This window comes from Salarias fasciatus, chromosome 15 (genome assembly GCF_902148845.1).
Source record: "Salarias fasciatus chromosome 15, fSalaFa1.1, whole genome shotgun sequence".
NCBI classification, from domain to species: domain Eukaryota; kingdom Metazoa; phylum Chordata; class Actinopteri; order Blenniiformes; family Blenniidae; genus Salarias; species Salarias fasciatus.
In genome coordinates, this window is record NC_043759.1 from 3867167 (window position 1) to 3874728 (window position 7562).

Below are 7562 nucleotides of genomic sequence, written 5' to 3' on the forward strand. Positions count from 1 at the left end.
CGGTTGTCAGATGCAGAGAGACAACAACTGTGACTGCTCTCTAAAAAGAAATGTCTAGACTCAACAAAAAAAAAAAAATCAACACAACAGTTTGCATTAGTCTTTTTAAGTTATGGCAACCTCAGAAATTACATTGAACCAACAAACTATATTACTTTGAGTGAATTCATTTTTTGTCATCAGTCAAAGATCATTTTAAGTACTGCTTACTTAATAAATGCAAGAATTTTAAGTTGATAACTCAAATAAATTGGCTGCCCACTTTGAAGTTGTTAAAATGGCCAGTTTCTGTTGCCTTAATGTTGTGAGTATTTGGGAATACGATGCTGTCATGGGCACTGTGGAATGATTCTGCACAGACAGTATCAGGCTTTTAATAAGCCCAGAGGCAACTGGGAACTGCTCTGTTGAACTGTGTAAGTTTTATAGTAGTAGCAGGAGCAGATTAAATGCTCAATACTTCTCATTCCAGCTTTGACACAAAAAGTAACTAAACTATTTAGATTAAGTGAACAACAAGAACACAACCAAACACAACTACCAAACACTATTAACATCAGAACATCGAAATAAATAATGAAATCATTGTTTAAATCTGGAATATCTCATCCCAAACTCCCATGATGCATTGCGGCACTACCATCATCATTGTTAAATTCTTCAAAGAGCCTGTTTCCTTTATGCTGTGACCAACTCTCACCATGCCGACGTGGTGTCCTTACCCTACTAAAAATGAATTTTAGTCACCATGAAATGTTGCTTGTACCGAGGTTTTTCATCCTGCTCACCCACTGTCCAACTGGTCCAGGCATGGTGTGTGGCGAGAGGGAACTTAAAATTGTGAAGTCAACGTTGACAAAATCAAATTATCAAGCCAAGTTTGTTAAGTTATAACAACTTGAATTTTGTTTTAAACCCATCAACAATTAATTTTGAGTTCAAACTGCAAGCAAAATTAAGTTGATGTAAGTAAGAACATAACAACTTTTTCATAACTTGAAAAAAATAGGTTTAGAACTCAGAAAGTTTATCAAAATCAACGAATTACAATTTTTTACTTGGATCCATGTATTAAATCAAGTGGTGTTAGAAGCCTCTCTGAGTTACTTTTTAGAGTGTGGACAACCTGCATACTGGCTGATACCAAGCAGCTTCAGAAAAGTGGGACCAGAAGTGGGACACAAAATTGACTTCACCACTGAAAATGCAAATGCAAATGCAAAAAACAAATAAACAAACAAAAAAATTGGCCACATTTACCACAACACATTATGTGACAATGACATGCTTCATGGATGTTAACTGCCATACATGTTGAAGCCCTCTGAGGCAAATGTTGTTGTGATACTGGGCTATACAAAAATAAATTGAATTGAATTGAATTGAACATGTAGTTCTCACTGTTGTGTTTTTATTTATCATTGTGTTGCTGCTGTTGAGTGTGTGAAAAACATTACATTCCAGAAAAAGGAAAATGTCTCACTTGTCATTTCAGTACTTTTCCCCATACTCACTATTTGTCTTCACTAAATTATCAATATGTAAATACTAATGAGGAGCACAGCTAATTATCAAGTTACTTATGTGCTAACATAAAGCAATAACTCAAAAAGACTCCAAGTGTCAGTGACAAGCTTTATTATTGTTTGTCAGATACAAAAACGTGATTCCACAAATATGAAAAACAGTCTGTGTGGCGTCCTGACGTGTGTGTGTGTGTGTGTGTGTGTGTCATCTTCTGTGATCAGCTGACTGTCTTCCTCAGCATCAGGTGTCTTGTCCTCATTCTGTTGATTTTGTCCAGGCTCCGACGTCCCCTCCTCGGTCTCCAGCTCTCCAGTCTCTGCATCCTGGCGGACTCCCGTCTCTGGTGCTTGCGGTGACACTTTCTTTAGCTGCTCCCTCCCGCCTCCCTCCGTAGTTTAAATTTAAGATGAAGAAATAAAATAAACAGATTTAGTATGAAGTGATTCTCCACTGCCCTCCTCTGCTGACTGTGTTTCACAAGTGAAGTTGGCTCGCAGCTGGGTGAAGCTAGTTCGCAGCTGCGCTAACCGTTAGCGGCTAACGTAACTTCAATCTGAGACAAACCACATTTTCAGTAACATTGCTTATAAACAAATAAACTCGCTTTATAAAATGCCTTTATAAAAATGTCGAGAGCAAACAACCATGTTGGCAGATATGGAGTGGAAAGTGATGCTCTTTCATGTCACTGCTGCGACCCCCGCCGTCTGACGCCCCTTCATCATTTCCTCAGTCTGCTGCCCGTAGTTTCTTTTCCACGTGGGAAACTGGAAAAAACAGAGATTGCCTTCTGTCCTGCTCCCATTCCGTCGATGCGACTTATTATGGCAGCCTATCATGCAACACGATCTTCCCATTTCTGAGAAATAATGCCGCACTCAAAGACGTGAGTCACAGAGTGAGACGACGCCTGCAAAATGGCTTTTCAATCCCACAATGCAACAGAGTGACGTCACCACATATGTATCTTTTTTGTTGAGTTGAATGTAGTGAGAGACATGAAAATAAGAAAATGAAAAATATACAAAACAGAATTTTGCCTTTTTTCAAACGGTCTGTTTATTTCTGGAAACAAGATTGTAAAACAACACAAATAAAATTCACACACATTTACAAGGTTTGTGAGTTTCATATGACAACTTCTTCAAAACTGTGCTTCAGACCTTGCACTCTCACAGCACTGCTTTTGTGCATTTGCCACACGTAAACTTTTTGCAGTGAACATATTTACAGGGTGTGTGTTTGACATGACACACCTTCTTTAAAACTGTGCTTGGTCTGAGCAGACCTGGCGCTCCCCTGGCACTTCTTTTTTACATTTTACACTACTAAACTTGTAGCAATGGAGACACTGGGCAGGAGCGGGGTTCTTTTTGCGTCGGTGCTGGACTTTGCACTTCCTCCTTTTGCCGGGTTCATCTTGTGAGGCGGCCTGTTTGCGAAGAGTTTTTTCCTTTGCAATCTTCTTTGCCGTCACATGGGACTCAGCCAACTCTCTGGCAAGCCACATCAGGAAACCTGACTGCCTTTCCTTCTGCCCTGTGCAGGCTTGGTGCAGCACATGGGCGTTCAGGGCTGCCATGTCAACCATGTTATAGAACAAAGAGATTGGCCATCTTCATGTTCCTGCCCTTACGCTGTACGCCCGCACCGTCTGATCCATGGCATCGACACCGCATTTGGTTGAATTGTACTGGGCGATGGTGCTTGGCTTTCTTTTGTTGTTTCTGTTGTTTGTACACTGTCAGGGTGGCATCAGTTGTTGAAAACACCTGGGTGCTGAAGTCATTGCTGTTCATCCCTCGAGCCGAAGGGGGGGATTTCTCTGCGAATCTCATTGAGTTATCTGTTGTTACCATTCTGCCTTTGTCCAGAAACGGCTCCATCAGCTTCATCTTCTCCCACTCTCACTCCCTTGGCATGGCCGGGGTCTTTCCCAAGACTAAATGTTGCAAACATTTAGTCCTCAGGTCACATGCCACCCAGAGCTTTATCCCAAACTTGTCTGGTTTTGTTGCAATGTACTGCAAGAAACAGCAGGGAGCCTTTGTTGGGAACAGCTGTTCTTCTACGTTGTTCTTCTGCATATGATGAAATAAAGTTTGCAACAAAGGAACAAAGGAATCTCCAAACATTGGAGATTATGGAAGACCTGTCAGTTTCAACTGGGTCGCAGTCAGTCCCTGGGAGTTACATCACAATTTGTGATGACTAAAAAAAAAAAGTCATTGGCCCTCATTTATCGAATGATCTTTCAAACGGGTGTATATCTGAGCAGTGAGCTCATCGTACGACGGGGCTGGCGCGGCATTACAGAAACTTCCGTACCTCGCCGATCTCAGCGTTTGAATGATCGGGTGTTTATAAATGCGGCGACTGAATCTGATCGCCAAAACATGTTACGCCCTGAAATATTCATATTTCCGAAGTCGCGCCCACTGAGGTCAAACGGAGGTCAAAAGGAGCGATTTTGGCGAAAAAAAGAAACTTTTGGGAGCTGGAAATGGATCCTCTCAGGTCTGAGGTGGAGGTAAATCAGGAGGAGCTCTTTGAAAGAATAAAAACTGAAATACAGGGAAAAACGCTGCCCGGCAGCAGTGAGTCACACCACCAGATAAAATCACATTGCTCGGCACTGAGGACTGCTGCTGCAGAGCTCAAGACCTGAAAGTTCCGTGAGAGACTTTGTGCGCCTGTCACAGGACGGTGTCCAGTCTGCTTCACCCAGGGCCCTTGTAAACGAGAATTCATCGTGGATCGATTTGTATGCCATCCATGTATACACGTGCATTTAACACGATTGTTTTCAATCAGAATGAAAAAAACACCCATTGTGAAACAGAATTCACCCACTGATAGGGAAGGTGAGCTGGTTTAGACCGTCGTGAGACATGTTAGCTTTAAAGAGAGAAAGTCAACATAATGGCGCTGAAAAAACACCTGGAAGCGTTTGCTTAACACAAGCCCCCCCCCCCCCCCCCCAAACAGACATTCATATGAAAATACACATGCATATGTGTGCAGGCACACACACACACACATACATGTTTGTATTTCTATCATTGTGAGGACACTCATTGACATCATGCATTTACTCGCCCCTGACCCTAACCCTAACCCTAACCCGCACCACAACAATGCATAGCCCTAAAGAAATGTTTTTGCACTTTTACTTTTTTCAGTAAGAACAACATGGTCAAGAAAACACTGTTTCCCCTCATGGGGACTCAAAAAATGTCCCCACGAGGCACATCGTGCCAGGTTTTCCTGTCCTTGTTGGGACATTTGTTCCCCACAAGCATAGTAAAACCTGTACACACACACACACACACACACACACACACACTGTTAAATCAGGATTTTTCCTTCTTGACAGCCTTTATCAGCTTTTAATTAAAGTGAACTCACAAAAACCAGAAAGTAGTTTTAAACTTTAAACGAACTTTCCTGAAATGCACCACATTCTTGTCTGTACATTTTCCCCACATTGTAATGACTGCATGACATCTCATCACATCACCAGTCCACAGTTCACAGCAAGCCCAGGAAAGTTGCAAACATATCAGATAGGCCATAAGGTGAGCCATGAAAAAGTGGCTAGAAATTTTTTTTCGTTCCCATGTCTGGGATGAGAGATGCATTTTTGTTTAGAAAAAAACCCTGACAGACTTTACATTAAAAGTTCTCCACAATACATGCTGCAGTTTTTTTGTCAGAAGCCACATTTGAATAAAATGAAAATTCTTTGGTGCTAAATTCACTTGTTTTATTCATCAACGTCCACTTTAGCAGCACAAGATCTCTCACAAATTGACATTCATACATTCACACTTTTAGTCATCCAGGTCACTGTTAACCCCCATCTTCAATGTGCCGTCCTCTGCCAATGGGTGAGGGTGCAAACATAACACCTTTCAGACAATGTCTCATTATTGCTGCTTGGGAGTTTGACCTTTTGCAGTGTTGGTGTCGAGCATCACGTGTTGGAGGCATTGATAGTTCTGGCAAAGCTGATGATGGCATGCAGAACGCTCTGTATCTTGCATCATTCACATTTTCAGCAGATGACTGGCCATACAGGTGGCACACATATTTGCAAAGTACTTCAAAGATGAACTGGTCCAGGTTAAAACTTCTACCTAGATTTGAAAATGCAGTGAGGTATCCTGCTTTCTCACAAGCTACAGAAAACGTCTCTTTTTCCCCTCGCCATGAAAAGCACCAGTACAGTCACAGCCTGAGAAGGTATGAGTCCCAATAAGTGCTGAACACAAACTCTGTCATGATCATCCTGCCCCCAGCCGGTCCTTCCCAGGATGAAGCTCTCTCCCCCCCGCTCCCCTCCGGACCCTCCCCGGCGCTCTGGGAAGTTTCCTGCTGAGCGTCTTGGAAGCGCGCACGGCTGCGGGGCACATCGCGGTGAACCACAGTCCACCCCTCACTTTCCTCCCACATCACCGACGCCGAATTGGCAGGAATAAAAAAATAAATAAGGCTGGCAAAATAAAGAAAACGAAAAAGAAAGTACTGAATGAGAAATAGGAAATAATCCTTAAATGCGTGTTTTTACTCGCGATGTTTCGACCGGAGTCTGTCTTCTTCAGGCATAAACGCACAAAAAAAAAAAGAAAAAAAAAAAAAAGAAACAATTCAGATGATTAAAGTGCACAATTCGGCCTCACAGAAAATAGAGGTTATGGTCTCTCCAAAGGATAAAGACAGAATCAAACAAAGCTATCGTTTGGTGCAGTGTCTGAATGTTTCCCATCGTGTTGCCGAAAAATTCTGTCTTTGTTCTTTTTTCTCAGATATCAGGTGCACATAGCAAATTTTTGATGACTTTTTAAAAGTTTTCGTTGTGTTTTCATCCTCTGAGCTGCTGGAAGATCGCAGCCTGGTCGCAGCCATCTTGAATATTTTGTGCTCTCCTATTGGACCAGCAGGTGACACATGACTCAAACCGCAGCACGCATCACAACAATACCGCCATGCCAAAATCTGACCGACTCCCAACACTGATTTAAAAAAACTGCAGAATTAAAAACAGAGAACTTTTAATATCTTGCTCAGAATCAGTGCATCTTTTTAAATGAGTGAAAAGATTGCAGTGTCTCATATGTCAGAACGGGATGAAACGATACGGCTTTCACCTTAAGGCCTAAGACAGGGGTCGGCAATTAGATTTGGCGTCGGTCCATATTTTTTTTGGGCACATGAATCGCGGGCCGGATTGGACGGTTCGGGGGCCCGGATTCGGCCCACAGGCCGCCATTTGACAATCACTGGCCTCAGAGAACTGAAAGCTCAGCGGCTCCTCTCTCTTGTTAGGAACAAGCTTTAGTTTCTGAGCTCTTTCTCCCACCAGCATGCACACACTGCTCCCTCAGCTTCTGAGCTGAGTGCCTCCAACTCCCTGAACTAGCAGACTGCTTCCACCTGCTGCCTCAACCTGCTGCCTTCAGGCAGAGAGACACACCCAGACCTCACACAGTGGGGGCGTGGCCTGCAGCTCAGCTCCACACCAGGATTTCCATGAGCATCAGCTGAAACGCATGCAGACACAGCATGAAAAACACAGCTATACAAACACATAGTTACAAACACACACACACACACACACACACACACACACACACACACACACACACACACACACACACACACACACACACACGAGCGGAGAGACAGAATACGTTACTGTCCATGGTGCTGAAACATTTGCACTTGTTAACTGAACACACTGCCCCCTCCACACATGTTCACAGAAGAATATTTCTTCCCTCCCTCCGTCTCTCTCTCTCTCTCTCTCACACACACACACACACACACACACACACACACGCTCACAACGTTCATCTGTTGAAGAAATTCCACCCGCTTCATGAGCCATTGTACAGCTTTTTACCATTTTTTAGATGTTCAGTTGTTTTGTCAACAGTGTTCATGGTACAGATTGGGAACAGCTGTGGTTGTATGGTGCCTGTTAAAGGAGCACAGTTCTGGCTGCTGGGGGGGGATGTTGACCCTGGCTGGAC

At 43.2% G+C, this 7562-nt stretch overlaps 1 protein-coding gene across 1 annotated transcript in view; it reads right to left on the reverse strand.

The window, feature by feature from the left end:
* Window positions 1-7562, reverse strand: part of LOC115402258 (NACHT, LRR and PYD domains-containing protein 3-like) — a 69215-nt gene that overhangs the window by 30432 nt on the left and 31221 nt on the right. The window lies entirely within an intron of this gene.